This window comes from Anser cygnoides, chromosome 5 (genome assembly GCF_040182565.1).
Source record: "Anser cygnoides isolate HZ-2024a breed goose chromosome 5, Taihu_goose_T2T_genome, whole genome shotgun sequence".
NCBI lineage: Eukaryota > Metazoa > Chordata > Aves > Anseriformes > Anatidae > Anser > Anser cygnoides.
The window spans coordinates 9,238,952-9,262,537 of NC_089877.1; the positions used below are offsets into that span (position 1 = coordinate 9,238,952).

Below are 23,586 nucleotides of genomic sequence, written 5' to 3' on the forward strand. Positions count from 1 at the left end.
AGTTACAGTATCCTTTTCCCTGTTACTGAAAAACATACAAGATTGAAACATATTGAATGTATCCCGTTTCCAAGAATCTGACTAGATTTCAGCCTGCAGTTTCTACTATAGCAAGACTCTCTGTATCAGTTGCCAAAACTTCAGAATTTGCTTGCGCCTTTCTCTTATGCTGGAAATGAATCCTGATCATGCAGCATCACCTTAAAATATATTTCTGAGGTGTGGGAGGATTTTTAAGATCTGAAAATGAACGAAGGATGGAAAATAACTTGAAGCCAAAATATGATGTATAGAATGACATAGTGACTGCATCATGATTTCTTTTTTCTGGTTAAGCTGCCAGTGTTCACTCTTCTGTAGATTTGGTATGTGTGAAATAGAGCAAAAATATAAAACTTAATAAAGTTTTACATAGGATGCAAGTTTCTCTTAAGAATTAATCATTTGCACTTTACCTTGAAATAAATCAGGTATTGATTTGAAGTGCAAGTTTGGAAAAGTTCTTTCAGTCCTAGCTTTCAACGGTTTCAAGAAAACTTCTTCTAAATGGTCTACTTCTGGATCCCAGTCCATAAGGTGGAAGTTAGAGTGAATTTCAAGCTTCAGGCTTGTGATAGAATAGCCCCATCCAGCAATCAGGCATGCATCAGGTGCTTGCTAACACCCCCCCACCCCCAGTGGAAGAGGGAAGTGGTAGATCAATAGCAAGGAAAAAAAATTGGTAGGTTAATTAAGACACTTTAATAAGCGAAGGAAAATAAGGAAAACAACAACAGCAGAAGTGATGAAAAGGAATCACTCACCACCTCCCACCAACAGACTGATGCCCAGTTGGTCCTTGAGAAGTGGCTACTTTGGGAAAAAGTACCTCCCAGTTTTATTGCCAAGCATGACATTAAGCACCATGGAATATCCCTCTGGTCAGTTTAGGTCAGCTGTCCCAGCTGTGTCCCCTCCCATCCTGTTATCCAATCCCAGCCTACTCAAAATGGGGGCCAGATGAGAAACAGAGAAGGCCTTGATACCATACAGTTATTGTTCAGCAACATCTAAAACACTGTGCTGTTATCAAAACTGTTTTAGTCAGAAGTCTAAAACAGTAATCTAGAAAATTAACTCCATCCCAGATAAGCCCAAGTACAATACCTACGGCACTGGCACTGCAAACACGGAGCGACTCTCATTCTAGTATTTTCCTGCATTTTTAGTGCAATGCACTAACAACAAACTACAAAAAGTTCTGAACATATACGATTTGTGTATACGGCTACAGTACTGAATAGCTAGGTGTTATCTATTGACTAAAACATTTCACTGGAAAAATTGCTTGTCCAGTGGTATGACCTACTGCTCATCAAAGGGCTTGGCATTGCAAACAGTTCAAGCGCCATTCCTGTATGAACAGAAAGTTAGGAATCACTCATGCCATTAATATAAAGCCAGACTTGTGCAGCGTGTCTTGGTGAAGGCTGTTCACAATGTCCACTGTGAAGTTTCAACTCTGATGCACTCCAGTCTTTCAGTAAGGTTTGTGCTAGAACCAAATTGTGTCTTCACCAGGTATTTGGAAGTACTTCATTTGCAGGTAAAACTTTATTCAAGTCAGTACAAAAGGTTTTATTTGCCTCAGTTGGGCCAGGACTTTCCTGCAAGTTCTGCAAAAATCCTACCTGGCCTACTTCCAACATTTTTCATTTTTACCTTCACTTGCTTGTACTCATTGTTAGTATTCATAGCATGGTAAATGTTGTGTACATGCTTCACTTCCCCCTCAAAATTAAGATGTCCAACCACTGGAGCTCCAGACAGCAGAGGTACTCACTGTAAAAACTGCATTTACGAAAACCAGAGACTTCATACCTTAGAAACAAACCAGGAAACACAGATCCAGAATCACTGGCCTATCACAGCAGATCAGTACCGTATCAATACAAACCAACACTGAATCTATGGATTTTAAGACAGTTCCTCTAATTTTCCTTTCACAAATACTTATTGTTCTTATTTAGAGCAAAACTACTAGAGGAAAAAAAAAAACACAACAACCAACCAAACAAAAAAAAGAACAACAGCAACAAAAACCACACAAGCAAACAAAAAGACTATTTGAGCTAATACCCAGACTGGAATATATCAAAGTTTAAAGGTGCTTACAGGCAGAAGAAATATTTGTTGTCTGAAACACTTAAAGATCTAGTGAATTATTGATGCATATTGTAATGCAATGCCAAGTCAAGTTGGAAAGAGAGTAAGGAGGTAACAGAACACTGCCCACCTAAAACTGAACTTAGGGAGGAATCAAGGACGTTGCCATGACCAATAATAAACACTGGACATCTGTTCTCTTGGAGGGAAATTTACTCCATATATTGGTGTAATAAAGCATTAGAAAGCATCCTTCTAAATCAAGAACTTTAACAGTCACTGTTAAATCACTGTTACATATGTTCGTTGTACCTCTAAAAACTGTTTTAAACAATGAAAATGATTTTTTTATATAGATTTTTTCTACTTGTAAATAGAAGCTTATTTTTGTACTTCAGATTATTTAATCAGGCTATCTTAGATGTACGTTTTCCTTCAGGGTTTTCTTAAAGATCACACTTATGGTCTATATATCTGTATATGCAGTATGGCATGTTTAGGAGTGAGAGGAAGTCAAGAACGTTCTTTCATATGATTCTTTATGCATCCCCCCATTTCTCGTCCTTAAAAATAATTACAATACCTTGTCTACTGGGAAAAGCACTAATTGGACACATCTGCCATCACTGTGCCGTGTCACAAAGGGAAAAATCCTTGCTAATGGTTCCTGAAACACCAATCTGAGGTGGGTGGCATTAGATGATTCACAGAAGACAACCATCTCTGTAGGTTAATTATTTTTATTTTGTTCAGACTTAGCTGATTTATTTTGAACTAGTCATGGGGTAGTTAATAAATGTCATTCACTTCATTAAAAAACAACATTCTCATCTGTTGTAAATAGCAATCAAAGCACATATAGAGAGCAAAAAGTGCTGACCACAATGCCCTCTGCTTAGTATGACAAAGCACTACGAAATCAAGCTTTAAAATAGAATATGGACTTTTCAAGGAATTATACTGAGCTATACTTTTCAGACAATAAGGAAAAACTTGCATTCATATAGCAAAGTAATAAATGCCCTTGACCCTCACATGCCAGGTGACTGTATTAAACGTCTGGTCAGCCAGCAAAGTGGCCCATCTCCACTTTCAGACTGAGGATTGAAATGGAAATAGTCAGAAGAATTATTAGTCTGGGAATCACATCTAGGCTTAGACATCAGCTACATGAGAAGCCTTATGCATATGCTGAAACAGCATTAACAGGTTGAGGGAAAAGAGCTCAGGCTTCTCTAGAAGGTATTTGCCTAGTAGGTCACCAGCAACTGCACAGACTTGTCAAGAACCTAATTGTTCCATTTAGATACTTAAAGTATCTAAATCCCTCTTCCAGCCATCTATGAATTCCTTCGCTAGCAAGACAGCTGAAGCTTTGAGAAATTTAAGATCCAACATCCAAAACAGAAGTCATATGTAAGACAGATACGCAAGTCATATATAAGTATACTTACTGAGTGAACTGGACTCCTAGGCTTTATTTGATGACTTGTACGTGGAAGACAATTCCACAACATGAGTCTTCAACTGCTAAACTGGCTTACGAATTTTCAATTCTCCTATCCTCATCATCTCATTTTTATCCCTGCAAACAATTCTGACCCCTCACTTCTGCCAAAATGATTTACACCGCACTATTCACTATAAGCAAGCTTGGTTATAGCCAGAGTTTAAACATATATATATATATACACACACACAAAAATAAAATAAAATAAAATAAAATAGACTTTTAAAGGTTTTTAACTCCAGCTCTATCTGACTACCTTGGATGAGGGTGACAATTGCACATTGGATTCTGACTGCTCTGGAGCAATAACTGTACACTTGATTTGCCTCCCTGAACAAATTTGAACATCCCCCAAGTCTCATCTAATCCTACTGGAGAAAGATAATTAAGAAAGCTTTCTATTTATATTTCTTATGACCAATGTAAGTTATTTCTCAAAGCAAGGGACGCTTCAGGGAACAAAAAAAAAAAAAAATATCTCAGCTACATTAGCATAAGTAAAGAGTAAAAATCATTGTTTTTGTTTTCCAAAGACAACATATTACCTGATACTGGGCAGAACAACAGAATTATCCTCTCATTTTAAGTGTAATAGTAGTTAGAAGCTGTTTTTCTTCAGACTCTGAATAAACTTCACTGAAATGTTTTCCCTCTTCCTTAGGTTACCTCTTGGCACTGAAGGAACTCTTATGACTACAAAGTTCATTTTTTGCAAGATTATTTGATATACAAAAAGTATTCATAAATGATTTTTGAAATGCGTAACAATATCAGTAAGAAAAAGTATTATTAAATATGAATAAAATTGTTCTTACCTCTTTGCTCAAGGTCGTCTGCATACCTCAAATGCTTGCCTTTGGATTCTAAAAATAAGAGAGAGAACAATAAAACAATAAACAAATGAATAAAACAATAACAAAACTTGTCTAACATTTGATGAGTAAAATTTATAATCTAAAAAAAGGAAAAAAATATGGCATTCTTACAGTGGATTTCTATATTGCTGAATTCTAAATGAGCTGGAGAACAAAAATTCAAGGAAGCTGCTTTGGAGAACTCAATTGTCTTAAAGGACTGGCTTTAAAACACTAAACCGCAGAATGCAAAAGGTTAAAGAATTCAATGCATAAAAAAAATATACTTTACGTATAACTTTAATAGCCTTAAGGATTCTAAATACTGATTTTTTTTAGTTCTGCTTAACATCTCAGGACTTACAGGTAGCCAATTTACAAAGAATAAATCTTATTCAAGACCTAGATATTAAATCAGAAAGTAACAAAACCTTCTCGCATCAGTGAGCATGAGCCTCACATGAACATGAGGTTAATAGCAGTTGCATGCTATCGTGAGAAAGAGCCTATCTTTCATTGTCTAATCACCAATATAAATCTCTATATTTAGCAATATAGCACAAATATGTCACGCAGCTTTTACCCTAATTTTGTTACCTTGAAGGTGCCTGAGTAAGTCTAACTCTCTATCCTCTTGTAAATTCTGACTCTTGGAGTTGACAAGTTAACTGCTTCAAGTTCTCTTATATGATCACTTCCGTTACTTCTTCTGTCTTTGAAAGTTTTATTTTGTGCTAAATTTCATCCTAATCCGAAATTATTTTGTGCTAAATTAAGCATTCTGAAGCAGAACTTATAAAGTGTAAACTGAACTATTTTATATTAGGTCTTGTAGAAATATGAGTATCAGCATTCCTACTTCCACCAGCTTTCTTTGCTACTTGGTCTCTGGGCTATGTGTTTGTACAACACAATGTATTGGTGCCACATGCCACGACTTCCATTCTACAAGTTCCGTGTCCATTTTGTGGATTCTTTGCCTGACATATTAGTTTCATTTTACATTAACATTAATAAGAAGTTAATTCTAGCTTGTGCCTCTACAGTACTTTCACTTCCCTTGTAGGTGCCATATCATAAAATTCAGAAAATGATTTAATTACAATTTGTACAGCAACTTAAGTTTGATCCTGTCACAATGGGTAACTACAAACTAAGACTGCAGTAATTTCTCACCTTGCTACAAAGAAAAAAAAAAAGGAGGGGCAAAAAATGAAAAAAGGCTGGAAAGTGGGAGGAAATAGGAAAGGAGGGGAATAACAAAAAGGAAATGTTACCTCTTCTATTTCAGGTTTCTGATATAAGAAATAAGGGAAATTAACTCAGAAATTATATCCAAGTTCAGATACATAGCAACAATTTTCGTAATGCTAATCTAGGTCAGGATGAGACCAAAGAAAAACAAAAATGAAAAAGAATAATCAAAAATACAATTTTACAAGAGGAGGCCATCAACAGACAGCCTAAAGCATAACATGCTGTTCAGAGTTAAAGAATATCTCACTCAGCAGTAAGAGACCAAGAACCATCATCTGTTATCAAATCTTTTTTCTAAATGCTAGTAGGAACACTCACCAGAGCAGAGATCCTCCACTATCTAACATCACGCCCAATAGCTTTGAGATCACAGTATGTTGCAAAGGCCATTTCGCTTACAGATCTTCTTTTGTCCATAGACAAAAGGAAGTAGATACCTGCCTAGTTTAATTTATCTCAAAATATCACGTGAAGAAAAACCTCCAAAAAACAGTAGGTTCATTTGGCAAATTTAATTAGACTTATGAGAAATGAAATAATAAACAGACAGATGGCTAATTTCATATGGAGGGTGCATGGGATTAGATAGAAAGAAAAAAGAAATTTGGAAGACTTAACTCCCCCCCCCCCCTCCCCCCCCAAGGAAAGAATGAAGAACATGTTTCAGAGGTGCATATATCCAGGGGAAATTAAAAATGCTATTTTGCATATCCTGTTCTTACACTGAAAATATACAAATATGCTTTGAAGCAAAAGCAAAGGAAAACTTGAATATCAGGCAGAAAGGATAAGGTGGATTTGAATCACATTTAACCCCTTATCATCAATTCCTTTTCTTTTGCCTTTTAGAGAGATCTTTAAAAACAAGAACAAAAAAAAAACGATGAGAGTTTTAGAACTGGCTGCTATGTGGTCTGAAATTGTATTCCTTGCTACTCTAACTCCCCATATCCACTAATCACAAACTAAATCAAACATGACAACCACCACCATTTCTCAGGTCTTCAGGATATTTCCTGCCCCCAGATGGCATTCAACAGTGTACAAAGGCATGAAAGAAAACATATTTTGATAGGACTTCAGTGTTTTTAGCCCTCATGGAAAAATTAGGATGAGATACCTAGAAAACAGAATATATCCCTAGAGCTGCCTTTATATTTCTTTAACTTTACAGATTTATTGACTGGATACTGAAGACAAGGTTAGTTTATCTTCCAGGTTTAAAATGACGACCTGAAAAGGTGGGGGGAAAATCAAAAGGAATTATAAGAATACTCTTAAGAGTATGACTCACTTTATAAAGTGAACAGAGGCTGAGCAATGAACATTGAAATGAGCAAAAGTCAGGTCCTATAAAACTACAAGTGCTCTCAGTTCTTGTTAGCTTCAACAAGAACTGAGGGGTCTCAAGCTTCGGAGAACTGCATTGCTGCATTAGTTGTCTCTAGGATCTAGAGAATGAAGTAGGACCACAATTAAAGTAGAACAGAGTAACAGAACAATTCCTTCTCCATAACAGCTCCATAATAACTTAGGTATATACTGAAAATGACTACTTCGTACCAGCTTCAGGCTATCTTTTGACATGCTGGAAAAAAAAAGAAAAAGAAAGAGGCAGAAGAAGAAAATAAAATACCTGTTGGTTATTTATAGATGTTTGATAACGTTTCTGAAGGTCTTCATGTTCTTCAAAGTACAAGGATTTTTCTAAGTGTAATTCACTTGATGCAATTCCCCTGTCAAAACCTACCTATCTGTTATTCACTGAAAGAACAGCTAAGTCAAATCCTCTAGTATTGCTGTTGTCTATTTCAAATGGGCCACCATGTCGTGGCATGAGACGTCCTTCATTCAGCCCTGATTTCCTTTCAAATATTTTGAGAAAATGGGCCTACCACATTTTGTACTCACAAAGAAATACAATTAGCTAAAAAACAAAACAACAAAAAAAACCACCTTTTACCAAGTCTCAAATTTGATCCATGAAACTAATATCTTAGCTCTAAAAATACAATCTTTTATACCTAATGACAGACATACTAGGACAGTCATTATTAGCAGATTCAGTTACTAACAAGTACTAACAAGTTCTCTAAATTGTCTATGCTCATTCCCTAGAGATGCATGAGAGCAACTGCTTTGTCTTTTCTCACAGACCTCTGTTTATGAAAAGCAAACGTATCTTGAAGGATAATCAAGTCAAAGATTTCAGTTATCTGATCCACTTTTTCTAAAAATGAAAATAGGGATGCATGTTCCTTTGAAAAATATACCAGTTTTTGATGGTCAGCCACTCTGTTCGTTCATTTGTAAATTAATGCAGCAAAGATTAAACAGCACCTTCTGTTTAGAGTTGTAGGTGTTACGGCTATCAGAAATGATAGTAACTAGCATTCAAGCGATAATTCAGGAGAAAAATGGATAGCTTGGAAGTTGTTTTTATGAGAACAAATCAGAATAGTTCATGTATTCCCAAAAAGATGAAATATCTGTAAGAAATACACTTCCACTACACTGCTTGAAGGCATCAATAACACAGGTTGGAAGGATAGGTGTCAGCTTTCTGGATAGGAAACATCGTACATGGTAGAGGAACAAAGGTGATCCCAGCTGTACATTGCTGGAATAGAGTATCTCACAGATCACTACTTTCTTAGGGCACAACTGCTTTCACATGAAGGGTATTTCATTTAATTCTTTTTTTTTTTTTTAATTTATTTTCACTTAAAAACAAAACAAAAATCACAAAAAAAAAAAACAACTACCCAAGCCTGTCTTTCAATCAGTTGAGTACCGAGAACCCTGATGCTAAAAGTATCACAGAATCATTTAGGTTGTAAAAGCCCTTCAAGATCAAGTCCAACCATCAACTGCTAAGACAATTAAAGCTTGAATCCCCAGCTCTGCAAGCATGAACATGCACCTGAGTGCATGCCCCTGCACTGCTCTCCTTATAAGCCTGTTAATCCTGTGCTAGCAGGTCACATGTACTAAGGGAAAAGCTTCCTTACTGACTGAAGATGTTGTCCTCCAAAAGCTCAACAGCAACATACTGTCTGAGCAGAGGACATTGGTCTTCATGTCCACATGTGACACCAGAGTTGATATAACCAATCACAAAATCCTAAGAGCTGCATACTAGCCTGCTAATACTGCGGATAAACATGATACTTCTGTCTTCGAAATTATATTCCATAGCATTCAAAGAAAATGCAAGATGACTGAATTTCAAAGTGATTTGGTATTTTATATGGGCAATATAATTTGGGAAATGAAAATACCTACTGCTGCATTTCCAGTTTTGTGAGGACAACTGTAAATAGGAGATCTCTTTATGGATGAGACTTCAGAAAGTCACTAATGCCCATCTAGAAAGAAGCGAGTGGAAGAGAGAGATGCTGAGAGGCTGTGTATCCCAATTATCACATCTGCTATGCCAATACACCTCTTACAAGCATCCACGCCATTCTATTTCAAATGTTCAATGTTGTTCCATAGAAATCAGCAGGGGCTATGACTTTTCTAGCAGCAGGAACAATGTCCTGAGTAGGAGGAAATGTGGGCTAGAAATGAAGGCCTATGTGACCAAGATCACACAAAAGCTGATGAGCAACTTTAAACAGGATTCTCAGGACAAGCTGGATTTATGTCCATTAGTAGGGAAAACACACAATGAATCCAAAGAATTATTTCTGTTTGAACAATTATTTTTTAATTATTTTAAACTTTCACACTTCGGCAGTTCCACATTTTGATACTATTGAGAGAGGAGCATTGGTATTCTACTGTAGACAGTCATTTACTGTTGATCTAACTCTAATGACAGTAAAATCAGCAATGGCACAATTCTTTCATGTTGACTTTAAGGAAAGAAAAGTTTGGGCTTAAAGAAAGACATATTAGTAAATAAATACCCGTATTACAATATATGAAGCTTACTTATGGTCTCCTGAAATCAAAAGGAGTCAGGAGCCTTTTTTTTTTTTTCCATCCCAATTCATCTGTTTGTAAATGTTTGCAATTAACTATAGAGCTATGATAGGAAGAGTTTGCCAGGGGCAGGGGAGGGCAAGATTGAAGAAAAGACAAAAACATGACAAGGAAATAGGCCTGTCTGTAAGTTCTTCATGTTTGTATCCATACATAATTTCAACTTTTTTTTAATGACTAAGTGCACCTTTTTTCTAATGAAAGCAAAACTGCCACTTTTTAAAAACATAAATATTTATATTTCTTAAACATATAGCAGCAATGCAAATATTGGAAATGACCTCTCTAAATGACATCTATAAATATCAAAGCCTTAAGCTAATCTCTATTTTAAATGTAATTCCACTTGTTTCCATAAGAATTGTGATTATTGCAAAATTTTACATTACTACGTGCACTGCTGAAATATTCTGTGTGTGCATACGCATGTGTGTGCGCATGCTGGGGCCAGGGATAGAGAGAGAATCACATATTTCTCATCCAAAGGAGAATACAGATAGTGAGAAAGATGTAGCACGGTATGTTCTTGTCAGAGATCACACACAAACTGCCTAAAACACAGCTTATGATCCTCCCACAATGGGATATTTTTACTATCCTTAATGAAGCTAGGCAGGTGTTTACACTTATGATGTATGTCCATCTAAAGTTGGAATTAAGCACAGACACAAAATAGCAATGTTTGACGCACTAGACCATGACATACTGTACGTACTGTAATTAAAATAAACTCTACTCTTGATTTTTTTTTTTTTTCTGATAAGGAAACAAGAAAAACTATGAAGATGTATGCTGGTTTATGGAAAGCTGCTAACTATTCTGAGAAGTGTAAAAAAAAAAATAATTTGCAGAACGAAATAAAATTTTCTAAAACACCTTTATAGCTTTGGCTCACTCTTTGCCAGGTGATCTTAGGGGAGGAGGAAGAAAGGGAGCTTTCCATCTGCTGGGGTGTTAGGATTCTAAACACGTCCCTGAGCTAATTTTGACTCTCTAAAATGTGAGATAAGTTAATATACTCTAAACCAATATATCGTGTCAATCAACAGTGCTTTTCTCAATATCAGCCCACTTATTTCCGCCTCCTGCTTGCAGGCTCTGGAGGCTTCTTGCTCTAGAACTATGTTTCCCCTGAAGAAATAAAACATTCAAGTGGTAACAACAAATCATAGACATCTCAAATGAAATAAACCTGAATAGTGTGAATGGAAATAGCAAGACTAACACTGTTTATTCACTTTACGCTGATGTACCATTTTACCTAAATAATTGCAAACACTCAGAAATACGAAGTAACACTTTTTTTTTTTTTTTTTAAAGTTCTTCAAAAGTGGAAGGGAAAAACATTGTAAAGAAATGGTAAATATGTTAGAAAATAGTACTAAAATAGATACGTTCTACCATATCTTTTTCTGCATCCAATTCCAGTCTTTTCAAACCAGGTATAGTAGTCTCTGAAGCACGTTAATGTTTTCCAGATACCACAGAACAGATATTTGGAATATTATATCATCATCTTGTCAGAATGTATAGACGAATTTACTAAGTCTAGGTCTGCTTAATCCAAAAATAGTAGTCATCAATGCTTTCCTGAAGAAGCTGAAGATCAGAGTGCACATACAATAATAGCCTCTGTGTTATGCACTGAGAAGCTTAGAGACTTGCAGAACTTGGAAATTCTATCCGGACCATCACGCTTAATAGGTAATTCAGTATACATAGCCCATAAATTTGCCTAATCCCTTTACATTTTTGGTCTCAATCACATCCTTTAATGGGTTCCACAAATATAAACTGTGCAAATGTGATTTCTTCCACTAGCTATGGAATGATTTACAAACTCATCATTTTATTTGGTGTATCAATTTGTATATCCCTCTTTCTTCTCTTCCTCTTATCTTTTCTCCAAACTGCAGAATGATAAACTATTCTAATTCACATTATAAACTATATGACAGATGATCCATACATTTGATCAATCAAGGCCTTCCCTTCCTAGTTTTACTAGGAAGTTGTTTTTTTTCTTTTTCCCTAGTTTTTACTAGGATTTTTTTCCTTTTGAAACAAAGCAAGCGAAGTTGCATGAAGTATTCGGAATTTAATTTACAACATTGTATGACTTTACAAGCAGATTTATCCAGCAGCACAAATCGATTTCCTGATTCACTTTGAATTCCTCTTCTTGTAATGCTGTACGTACTACTTGATTTTCAACCAGAAATGAATATTGGGCTAAGTTTTCAGAGAAATATCCATAACTATTCTGAGAATTACACAAGAATTGGCAAGGTGAATAACGCTTAGGGATCTAAACTATATACATAGTTCTCAGATAGTATGCATATGTAAGATATAACCACACTATCACACCAAAGCACATTTAGTTTATTAGCTGAAATGTCAACTTCACATTTAAATAGCTGAGGAAAAAAATGTTTTCGGAAATATTGGACTCTTGACTTCTCCCCTCTCCCTTTGTTTGAAACAAACAGACAAACAACAAAACAAACCGTAATGTGTAAAGAATTAATATGGTTTTCAAGACCCTTATTTGGACAGCATCCTATTTCAATACGTACTGCCCTGTGGTTTTGCCAGTAGAATGATGAACAGAGGCTCAGCTGCCTTGATAAAATGGTCAAGGGTGGGGACTTCCCCCACTAGAATCTGTGAACTCTTGAAATAGTGCAGATTTGTCTTAATGAAATATACCCAAAGGTCAACAAGTTACAACTAAACATACAAGTTGGCCCTATGTTGTTTTTATTTTTCTCCACTAAAGATATGCCTCTAAAATATCAGTTCACCGTCTCTTTAATATAGTGGGTTCTCAAGGACAAAGTTTCTGTCAGGTGCCCATTCTAACACTTTTTTTCCACAGTTTTGAATCATCACCCTCCTCCCCGCCAAAGTCTTAATATATTGCCTCTGGTGCATTCTGAATCAGGCCTAAAGTTACACACCAAAATAAAAGTATACTTGACTGAGTCCTTTTCCCCCCTTTTATAGCAAGCAGACTTATTTCAAATTTTGAACACGTCACCATCTTCTACTGGCACAAACAGAATACAGGAAATTGGCTTGGATTCACATTACAAATGAAATAACATGAAGTCCGTAAGAAGGACTAGCTAACCCTAATAAGTATCAATCTTAAATGGCACCATGAAAAGGAAATACAAACTAACAGTATTTCCAGTGAACTCTAAAATTTTATTTTATTTTAAAAATGGAGAAACATTATTTAGAATTTAGCATCCTAGATTTTCATTTAGCTTGTATTTATTTAAAATAGGGAAACATATATCCAGACATAAGTTTATTAATAGATGACTTTTTTAAATTTTAATAACAGCAGCTGAATTGTAAGACTCAGTAAAACTTATAACAACTTCAAGTGCTTTATATAAGGAAAATACTTCACTAACACCCTGATTCTCCCTCTCACACACAGAGTGAGTTACTTAAAGCAATGGAAAAAAATATTTTTGAAAAGCTAGCAGGGACAAAAACTATGACCTTTCATAACCAGAAAAATATTTCTAGATGTTTAAAGAATTCCAAGTCACAGTCCTCCTTATATAGCTTTAAATTTGAACACTGAAGTTACAAAGGTAACTTTCATTCATAGTGACATACTGCAAGAACTCTAAAAATGATTCCACAAAACCCGAAACTCTTTTGTCTTTTTAAGTTTGAATGTAGTGCTAGAAGGTAGAAGTTCTATGTATAGAACAGAATTAGTGATGTGGTAGTAACTCGGATGAACACGCTAATTATTTTACTTTTTAGGTATTAGTGGTGTAGTCTAAATGCTCTACACCTGTGAGAGGAACATACTACTAATGTGCTACTTTCCACTCTTAAAAACAACAGCTACAACAACAACAAAAATATCCCTCGACCTGTTATTATCTCCATTCTTTCAAAGCATGAACTTGCTCCTCTACAATGCTGTAAAACAAGAGCTGAAGAAGCGGGCTAGTTCAAGAGGAAATGCAGAACCTTATACTATCTACTGCAAAATTTTTCTCTGGGTAGGTCTACTCGGAATTCCGTACATTCCTGTATCCTAAGGGTTGTGGTCAGGACAGAATCCATGCACTCGCAGGACCTACATAACAAAAACATGACTTCATCTCACTCGTGGAGTTTCTACTAGTAAACTACAACCGGGTATTGCCTTCAGACAGAATTTTCAATTATCTAAGAAAAGAAGGAATTTTAAGTCCTACATATGATGATTTCAAGTATAATTTTCTTTCCTTCATCTCTGTTCAATTTGAAATGTAAAACAAGTAAAAATAACTGGTGAAATACCAAATTCAAGTTAAACATACAGGAACATTGAGAATACAAATAGTTCACCTTTGTGCTACACATCAAGCAGCACTACAAACTTGGCACCTTTTTATGCCGAAACATACTCCTTACTACTTTCAGTAGTGCTCTTCTCTTTCCAAAATATTCTTGTTTACAGTTGTAATATTTGATGTTTCATTTCAGCACATCTGATCATCATCTCTTGCGAACTTCAGTAGCCTGTTGTGAGCTATAAAAATTTATCTAAAACATCCCAGGCTTAGAAACAGTACAATATTCACCATCATTTTTCATTAGGCCTAAATACTTAGGCACTGAGATAAAGAAGGGCATGAAGAACCTTAAAATGTATTCATCCCTTAACAACTTTTGAATAAATCCTTCACACAGCCAACAAATTACAGCTAGAAGAGACCAAAAAAGAAATGTCTAATCTAAAAATAAGGTCAAATCCTTTAGTGGTGGTTTTTCTTTCATTCTTTTTTTTTTTTTTTTTCTTTCCTATTTTCATTTTGGTGCAAATTCTGCTTAGGAAAAAAAAAACACAACACAAGATTTAAGAGAGACATCTTACTCTGCTTGTTATTCATACATCTAGGGGGAGAAAGTAAATCTACCATTGATTTACATTACTTTTCCAAGCAAAATAATTATGAAAAAGCATCCTAATTGCTTCCACCTTCTTAATTTTCAGCACAAAACTTGCATTAAAAACAAAGAGTAACTGAAAACATTTTAAAAGGAGTAACAGAACGAAAAGTTCATGAGAACTATATAGATTGTCATATCTTTTATTAGTTTTAAAAACATTATTTTCATGTACTAATATCATCAAATCTGTTCTCTAAATCAATATTTAATGGAGTAAAAAACATGCTGTTCTTTACAGCAACAAGTTTGGAAATGCCAATCATTTCAGCTTACTCATCACTGTTTAAACACATTTTCTTCACTGAGGAGAGCATCAAAAGGTCAACCCAAAAGGTGATTCAGTTGCCTATAGCAATGCCTTCTAGATTTCTTCTTCCTGCAGATCTCATTTTATATCCCCTTACAAACAGCCCTTAATCAATGGAAAAACCACTAAAAAACTGTTGATGACAATCATTTGATAAATCCACCCAGATTGGTTTGTCCTTCACAACAAACACTTAGCATAATACTCATAAAGCATAGATACATAGCTAACATCATTTCAGAAGTAGGTTTTCCACTGAAGAAAAATCTATCACCTTTAAAATCCAAACTCTAACCAATACACACTAAAACATACTGACCACAACCTGTTGCTTTGCAAGGATGCAGAGCCACCATTAGAGCCTTAGTAAACTACTTTGGCTGACAATTTCAGTTAAACTCCCAGAAAGAGGAAAGGCTGATTCTCCTCTCATCTAAATCAAGTCCAACTGTTTTTCCTTCTCAATTTCTTGGATTATTTCAACTAATCAGAACACAGGCTTGGGCAGCCATGGGTCTTGGTACAAGACCTGCAGAAAATTAAGTCCCTGTTTGTAATTCTTACAGGTAGGTAACTTCAGAAAGACAAATCACTACCCTTGATGAAACAGCCTCATGTCTTTCATTTAAACAGCAAGCATTGCATGTATGTCTCCCCACTTGTTGTTGTTTTTTTTTTAATCCTCCTTTGAGACAGTGCAGGCTTAAAACTCTTTTTAGTAACAGAAACAGCATAAGGAAAATAAAGTATTACTGACAAACGGCACTTCAGACCCCTAATAATAAGAGAAAACAAAGAACTTGCTACAATTACCCTTTCCCCGCCTTCCATTTTTATGACCTAAAATCATTTTTAGGCATCAGATTGAGTAAACTTGACAAAAGCTTTTCAAGCAGCCAAATGGCATATCTGTAATTGTTGCAGTCTATCCTGTAGACAGTTACAAAATGTGATCTCCCTTTTGTAATGTAGATCACTGAGTCCCTAACAAAACACTCACCATTTCCCAGGGGGCAGGGTACAAGAAGTCTTGAACAATAGTCCAAGCTGCAAAAAGGGTTTGTTTTTTTTTTTTTTTTTTTTTTTTAAAAAAAAAAAAAAACACTGAAATGCACAAACTGTGGATACAGAAAAAGTAACTGATCCATTAACTAATGAATTGTTTTGTGTTACAACAATTGAACTGCATACATGTTTAGAAACCAAAATACTCCCAAGACGGACTTTTTAGATAATAAATACTGCTACAATAGAAAAGATAGAATCTATTTCTACAATAGATTAGACACTTAGCTTTCCACCTGCATGAGCTTGTTCATACCATCTGAGCACTGATACCTAACTTGGACTGTGAGAGGCCACCGCATGAAGTAACAGCCTGCCAAAACACTCTTGGGTTTCCAATTTCGTTGTTGTGGTGTTTTTTCCACTTATGTATTTGGATCACTCAGTATCTGATATGATCCATATTAATACTAACTGTACCCCTCTTGTTTCTGAAAGTGTGTAATCCACGCTGAGGTAAAGTGAAAAGATCAGAATTAATATTAATTTGTTTGATGACAGTATCAAAGCTAAATGTGATTTTCAGGGTTTTTGGTTTTCTTTTCAGTAGCATGAAGCACTAGACTCTGTAGTGCTTGTTCTACCTATTTATCTAATTTCAATAGACACACCTTTGAGGAGACTGCAACATCAATGTGGAACACCTTACTTATGATGGCTATTTTGCTCTATGATATACCTGCTGGTGGTATGTTTGTGCATATTGATCATACTTGCTTCTTCACAGTTTTCTTACTGTGTGCTCTGTGGTTTCATGACATTTCTACCTGTCAGTCATCTTATTTGAGCTATTTGCTTATTTCTGTTTGAAAGAGGGAAGAACCATCCTTCAAAAAAGATGCTTCCTTAAAACCTGGATTTGCTCAGCTTTTGGCGAAACAGCACATTGATAGAATTTGTTCTTTTATTTAGCATTGAAGCATAGAGAGGTATGGTTATGTCAATGTGAGGTAAATCTAACACACTCTGTTTCAAAGACAAACAGCCCAAACCAGCTTTTAAAAACGTACAAAATCAGAAAACACCTCAGATGTTACAACCCTAAACAAACATAAAATACTCATAGGCTAATATGCGTGAGAAAGATAGTATCTGGAGAATACAAACGCACACAGTACTGATGTTTCCAAACAGCTGATCAGTGAATAGATGAATAGTGAATTGCTATTCAACCAAATCTACTGAATTTTTTTTTCACCGTAAAGACAAAACTCACTAGATGGCACTGTTACACATGCATAGATGGTAGCTGAGGTTTTTTTTTTTCCACCTAGCAAACAAGTTAATAGATTCAGGGGAAAGAAAAGCTGCTCCCCCCCCACCTCCCCATTTCTCTTTCTGGGATGTTCTCTGACCTGTAAACTCTTGAAGAAGTTTATAGTTAAGGCAGAAATGCTCTCTGGGAACTGACAATATCATCTGAGGTAAAGTACCTCGACACAAACATTGCCTGAATGTTTCTTAGAAACGTGCAGATAGAGCAGTAGGTACAGATAGCTAAATGGGAAAAGTGGCATCTAGAACATACCAAACAGGTAAGGTATCTGCTACTGTACATAGTATTACTTTGCAAAATTTTCACATGCTGTACATATCTTAAATGTATTTACAATCAACTGAGAAATGCATTTACAATCAATTCAGCAATGTTAACACCCACAGCTGAGCTTTGTGACACCAACTCAGTGATTCGAGTTAGTTACCAGAAATGCCAAGAACTACAAGGAATACAGGAATACAAGCTAAATAGCCATGATAACGATGTCTTTGGAACAGCCCACAAGTATATTCATCTCTAAGGTTTTGACACTGAAAAACTGTGGGGCCTGATGTACTTTCAGTACACCAAGGTGTCCAAGGCAGTCACAGCCTCCTCTCCCACGAGAGGCTGAAGTGGACAGAGAATGGAGATCTCGGATTTACAACACCTTGGGAGGCTATTTTAGACTGACATATACACATGGATACAAGCACTTTTAAAGGTGCAGGTCCACACTATTATGGGAACAGACAAAAACAATGATAACATTCCTGAATGGATAAAGCTGGATAAAATTTCATAATAGCAAATTGTGTACATTAAAGAGCATCAAACCAGTGTTTGCAAGGGAGTAGCAGAGGGCAGGGGGAAGTGTTCTGGCAGCAAGAGCTATTATAAGGAAAAAAAAAAAAAGACAAAGCAATTTAAAGCAGATCTATTATCTGGTACCAAGTACAGACCATTGCCAAGAATAACTACTCTAGAAATAATGCTGCATAAGTTATTTATATATGATCACATTGCTTGGAAGAAGAGCGATAGGCTCTGATTCTACTGTCTTACTTTGTTTAAAGGGGTTGATCTATTGGCATCAGCTCTGTTAAAGCACTACCAAATCAAACAGATGAGACCCATTTTCACAAGGGACTTCATGCCTGCATTAACTCCTGGGGAACAGCTCCATGCTGTTGGAGGAGAACCAGGCCTCTCATTTGGGTAAGTTGTACACTGCATAGTTCCGAATTCTGTTTGCATAGGTAGGACAAAAAAAAAAAAAAATCATCTGAATCTTAACATACACACTTTTAACTTATTCATCAGACTTGCCAAGTCTCATGCTTTAAATGTGAGACTAACACACTTGGTATCAGCCTTACACCATCTCTGTACCTCATGCACCATGAGACCACACGTTTTGGTGTAGAGATCTGCTTGGTCACCTGACTGTTTATGTCACAGAAGCAAAAACTGCATTCTTATTATCTCTTCCGATGTTGCTAGCTGTCAAGAACAGTAGAGTTATCCCTGGATTATGAGGAAATGGAAAGCATTTTCTCACAACTGATAAAGAAAGAAAGAAGATAAGCAACCTTCTTTGACTGTTACAAATAAAAAGCAGTTTCAAGACCTAGGTAAATTTTCTAAAAGAAAGAGAAAAGCAAACCAAAATTTGAGGATTACCTCCAAACTTCCAAGCTTACTAAGAAATTTGTGAATTGAGTAGCATAAACTGCTTCCTAACTTCAATTTATAGCAGACTTACTGACTTTGCAGATCAAGTTTCACACAAGGAAAAAAAAACTAGACACTTTGAACTTATTTACAGTGGATGTTTTGGCAGAAGTGAACAACCCTACTATAAAGAAAAAAAAAAGCAGAAGAAATTTCAAGACATACATGAGAAGAAAGAAACGTCACTAATGTTTCAGGCTGTCCACTGCTACTCTAAAATACTATTCTGTCTAAACAAACATCCTCCATTTGTTTTAAACACCCTATCCCCATGCTCCGACTCTTTCCTGCCTTATTTGAAGAACGGGGTTATCTGAAAGATAAGTATCCCTAAAACTTCTGATTCAATCACATTCACCATCTAATCATTCTAGTCTCAAACTGAACACCTTGTTTTCCCCCATAAAAAAGATCAGGAAGTCTCTCCACAGCTACTGCTTCCTCGTCACGGATGACCACCCCTCAAAAAAAAGAGCAGAGGTGTATAAAACCAAAGAAAACCCACCAAACACACACCATTAAATTGCTTAACTCTGCTGCTTCCCCCTTGCCTCCCATACAACGTACATACTGGATCAGCTGGTGTTTGTTGGGGAAAAGAAAGGTAAGTGTCATGGGAAAACAACGTAATGCAAGTCCTCATGTAACCCTAACAATAATTCTATTGCACAGGTTGCAACAGTGACAGCTAGTGACACAAACAGTGCTTTATAGGTGCTCGGGAACTTTGACAGGTACATGGAATTGCTATTATGTGAATTCCCTCAAGAATAAAAAGAGGACTTAGAGCCTGAACATGAGCTCTGTAGTTAATGTTTTCTTTAATCCACACGCCAGGCCAGTGAACGTTAAGATTGGTAGAGGACATTAAGGTTAGGAAGCCAGATATAAAAGAGATCATTATTGTGTGACATGAGGATCTAATGAAGCATTGCAAAATATAAATAAACAAATACAGACATATGAACTTGTTTTAGAAGGTCTCAGGTGCTCATAAATAGTTTAACTCCGAAGACAAAATCCAATAATTTAGCTACTCGAAACAAAAAGTCATAGGAAATTTGTCAAACAATTTTACATATTTGGTCCAGATTGTGTCTTTATTGGAACACCCCATTTAAAAAAAAAAAAAAGGCATAAGGAAACAAATCTATTAGGAGAGTCGCTAAATCTTGATTTTCTGTCAAAAAGAGCATAATAACATGTCTATAAAAATATCAAGTTCTGTAGACTAAAATAGTGCTATGTATAATAAAAGAATATTTTTGATTTACCTTACTTTAGAAATTACAATAATTTTCCAGTATAGATGGTGGTTTTGATCAGTTAGAATACAACGTAATTGGTTCAAATATCTCAGCAGACACTTTTTTCTGTGACATTTGTAAAATGAAGAGTCAATATTACAGCGCATGTGAACTTGTGGAAGAAAACCTTTTGCTCTCCTCAAAATTAACAACCTCATTTCCCAGTACTGTTCTTTTATGCCAGCATAACAGAGGAAAATGGGAAAACCAGGCATGCTGTCTTTAAAAGTGACAGACATGAGAGAAGAATGAAGTCTACTGCTTTCAGCTGGGCACAATGATTTATACTACTGTCAGTGAAATCAGAACCAGGTTTCCTGCATTTCTACTGTTGGAAAAAAAAATTAAAATCGTCAGAACACATTGTTCTAATTAGGTGCAAGTGAAGGAAGTTAATACCTCAAGAAAAAGATAAATCAAGATCCTCCATAATAAACAGAAGCTTATGTCTGCATCACCACACAATTGTTTTAAACAGCTGTGTAGCTTCCTGGGCAGGTAACTTTGGCCCACATCATAGCAGTGGGACATTTCCACCCCTCTGATTAGTCAATGATGCATTCTTTTTTTCTCATCTGGTTTATTACTGTGAGTATATACCAAAAAGATACGTTGGAATTCCTTGCTAAGAGTGCATGCAACAGTGTGCAGGTTGAAGAACTAGTGAGAACCCCCTTTTCTTCTTCCAAGAAGTGCAATTAAAGGAGACCATGCAATAAAATGAGTGCATAAATTAGCATAACTATTAATTCTGAATCTCTTCAGAATGAATTTCTGGGGGACAGTTGGACCAAATGATCTTGGAGGTGTTCTCCAACCTCAGTAATTCTCTGATTCTTGTAAAAACCTATTTTGTTCATTAATAAAAAAAAAAAAAATAGGAAAGAAAAAGAAAAAAGCAGAAAGCATAAGGAATTTAAGAAAAAGGGAATAAGAGGAGAGAAAAGGGAGGAGAGAAAAATCAAAGATGGAGAAGACTAAAAATGAAGGTGAACCTGTTCACTAGCTACCATATCCTAGAAGCTTTTTGGAAGAAAAACTTATTTCGGTCATTGAAAGATGACAGAATCTGATCATAAGCGAAATGCAAATGAATGACGAATTCTCTCTACTTTGGGGGTGTGCACTAAGGAAGAGTGCTCAGAAAAGCAATGTAGGCAGCAGGTATAAATTGCCATAGCACTGTTGACATCAACTAGAATGCAAGGATTTTTCCATGTTAATAATCTACTTAATTGCTACAATTCAGGTGCTTAAGTGCCCCATTGTATTGGAATTGTGCCACCTACATTAACCTCTCCCACTGCCAGGCCAATGCCAGTGGAAGAAAAGAGCTGTTGTGATCTCGTATCGTATTTTTCCTTTTTTTTTTTTGTGATTTTCTAAGTCATTTAAAACTGACAACACATTTGTGATTTTCTAAATCATGTTAGACCAATAACACATGAAATTTAACAGTTTTTCAGCAGCTTCACTACAATGGGAACTTCACAAATATATGATCTTATGATGTGTTTATGAACAAAATATTCTGCAGAAATAAAAATACAACACCATTAACTTTTTAAAATTGTGATTTAATTATGTACACTAAGACAAAGTTTTATTTCTTTGTATTTGGTTAACCATATGAAAAACAACAAGCATAAACCTGAGAATATTTGCAATCTATGAAACATCTTAAGGAGGCTAAAAATACTTGTGTCATTTGCAGTCATACCTTACATTTCAATTTCTGCATTCATTTGCCAGATTAAAGCCCTACTGGCTGTAAATAACTTATTTTTTAATACACTTAGAGCAGGAAACTACTATTTATGAAAATGTGTTCCATAATTTTTGGCATTTTAATACCCAACTTTTCAGCTAGTATAATCTGGCTTAACAATTCAATGAATCATGACTATTGATACCTGACAAAATTCAGCCATTTAAAATTTTTATGGAAACCATGAAAGCTGACCAAGTACAGGAATTCTATAGTATATAAAAAAAATACACATGCAAACTAGTATATTATGTTAACACCTCCCTGCACTTTTTCCTCTAAAGGTTTCGGGTTCTACAATCAAAAAAACACTGGGAAAAAAAAATCTATTCTAAAGATATCCAGACATGGGCTGTGATTCAAATAAAATATCCAAAATAATTACTTAAAGTTGAATTACTAGCATATCCAAATGGCAAACAGGTAGAAGCATTTTTTATTCTCCTGTATTTATTGAATTCATAAACTGCAGTTTGTTGATAGGAGACATGACTTACATAATCTTACAGTAGATCTGCAACATATTATTAACCATCTAAGAGATATCAGGGCTAGGAACAGTACCACATGTGTAGATTTATGAAGAATATAAATATATTTAGGAACATTAAAAGAATGAAAAGAAAATATATGAATACAAATGTGCCACTGATCCACTTGTACTTAAGCTTCTCTGAATAATCGATGTAGCATGATAATACTTCACTTGCCTTGAAAATATCATCCGTAGAGAAAAACTACCAACTTCAGATAAACAGGAAAATAAAAAAAACAAAGGGGACCTAAAGAGTTAAATACACAATCAGAAATGATTATGAATGAAACGTGAAAAAATAAACCAACATCTGGAGAAATACATATCTTCAACATGTGAGGACACCTGAAAGAAAGAGCAAACAATGGCTAGATATTGTGATATATTCCAGGCAAAGGGAGACAAGTTGATTTCAGAATTGGTAAAGGAGTCATTCCCCATGAACAAAACCAGAAAACCTCACTATAGAGCTCTACTACAACTTCAGGCAAAAAATTCTAGACTGAGCATATAATTTACACATATTTGAAGGTGTCAGGTGAAACTGTTGGAAAATACAGAAGGCCGGAAGTCTCCATAGTACTGAAATAAACTCAGATTTTGGAATAATTTCCAAATAGAAAAGATTGAAGCCAGTAATTATATTTAACCTATTTAGAGATGCCATCATCAACTACCTTTTAGAAAGCTACTTGGGGATGTAGAATATCACTGAGTTTTGAGTTTTAAGGTGGGGGGGGGGGGAACACTACAGAGGAAGTCACGTAAATGAGAAAAATTGAATTAAACTTGCTGTCCACATCCTAGTTTTATGGGTTCATTTTTGTAATTCAGCTACTGTAGCATAGTCATCTGTTTCACTTGAACGTATAACATAGGGAT

At 35.6% G+C, this 23,586-nt stretch overlaps 1 long non-coding RNA gene across 5 annotated transcripts in view; it reads right to left on the reverse strand.

The window, feature by feature from the left end:
• Positions 1-23,586, reverse strand: part of LOC106033823 (uncharacterized) — a 223,072-nt gene that overhangs the window by 104,064 nt on the left and 95,422 nt on the right. For all 5 annotated transcript variants that reach the window (XR_010831929.1, XR_010831927.1, XR_010831925.1 and 2 more), the window contains exon 4: positions 4,471-4,518. This is a non-coding gene — a long non-coding RNA (uncharacterized lncRNA). The remainder of the gene's footprint in view (positions 1-4,470; positions 4,519-23,586) is intronic.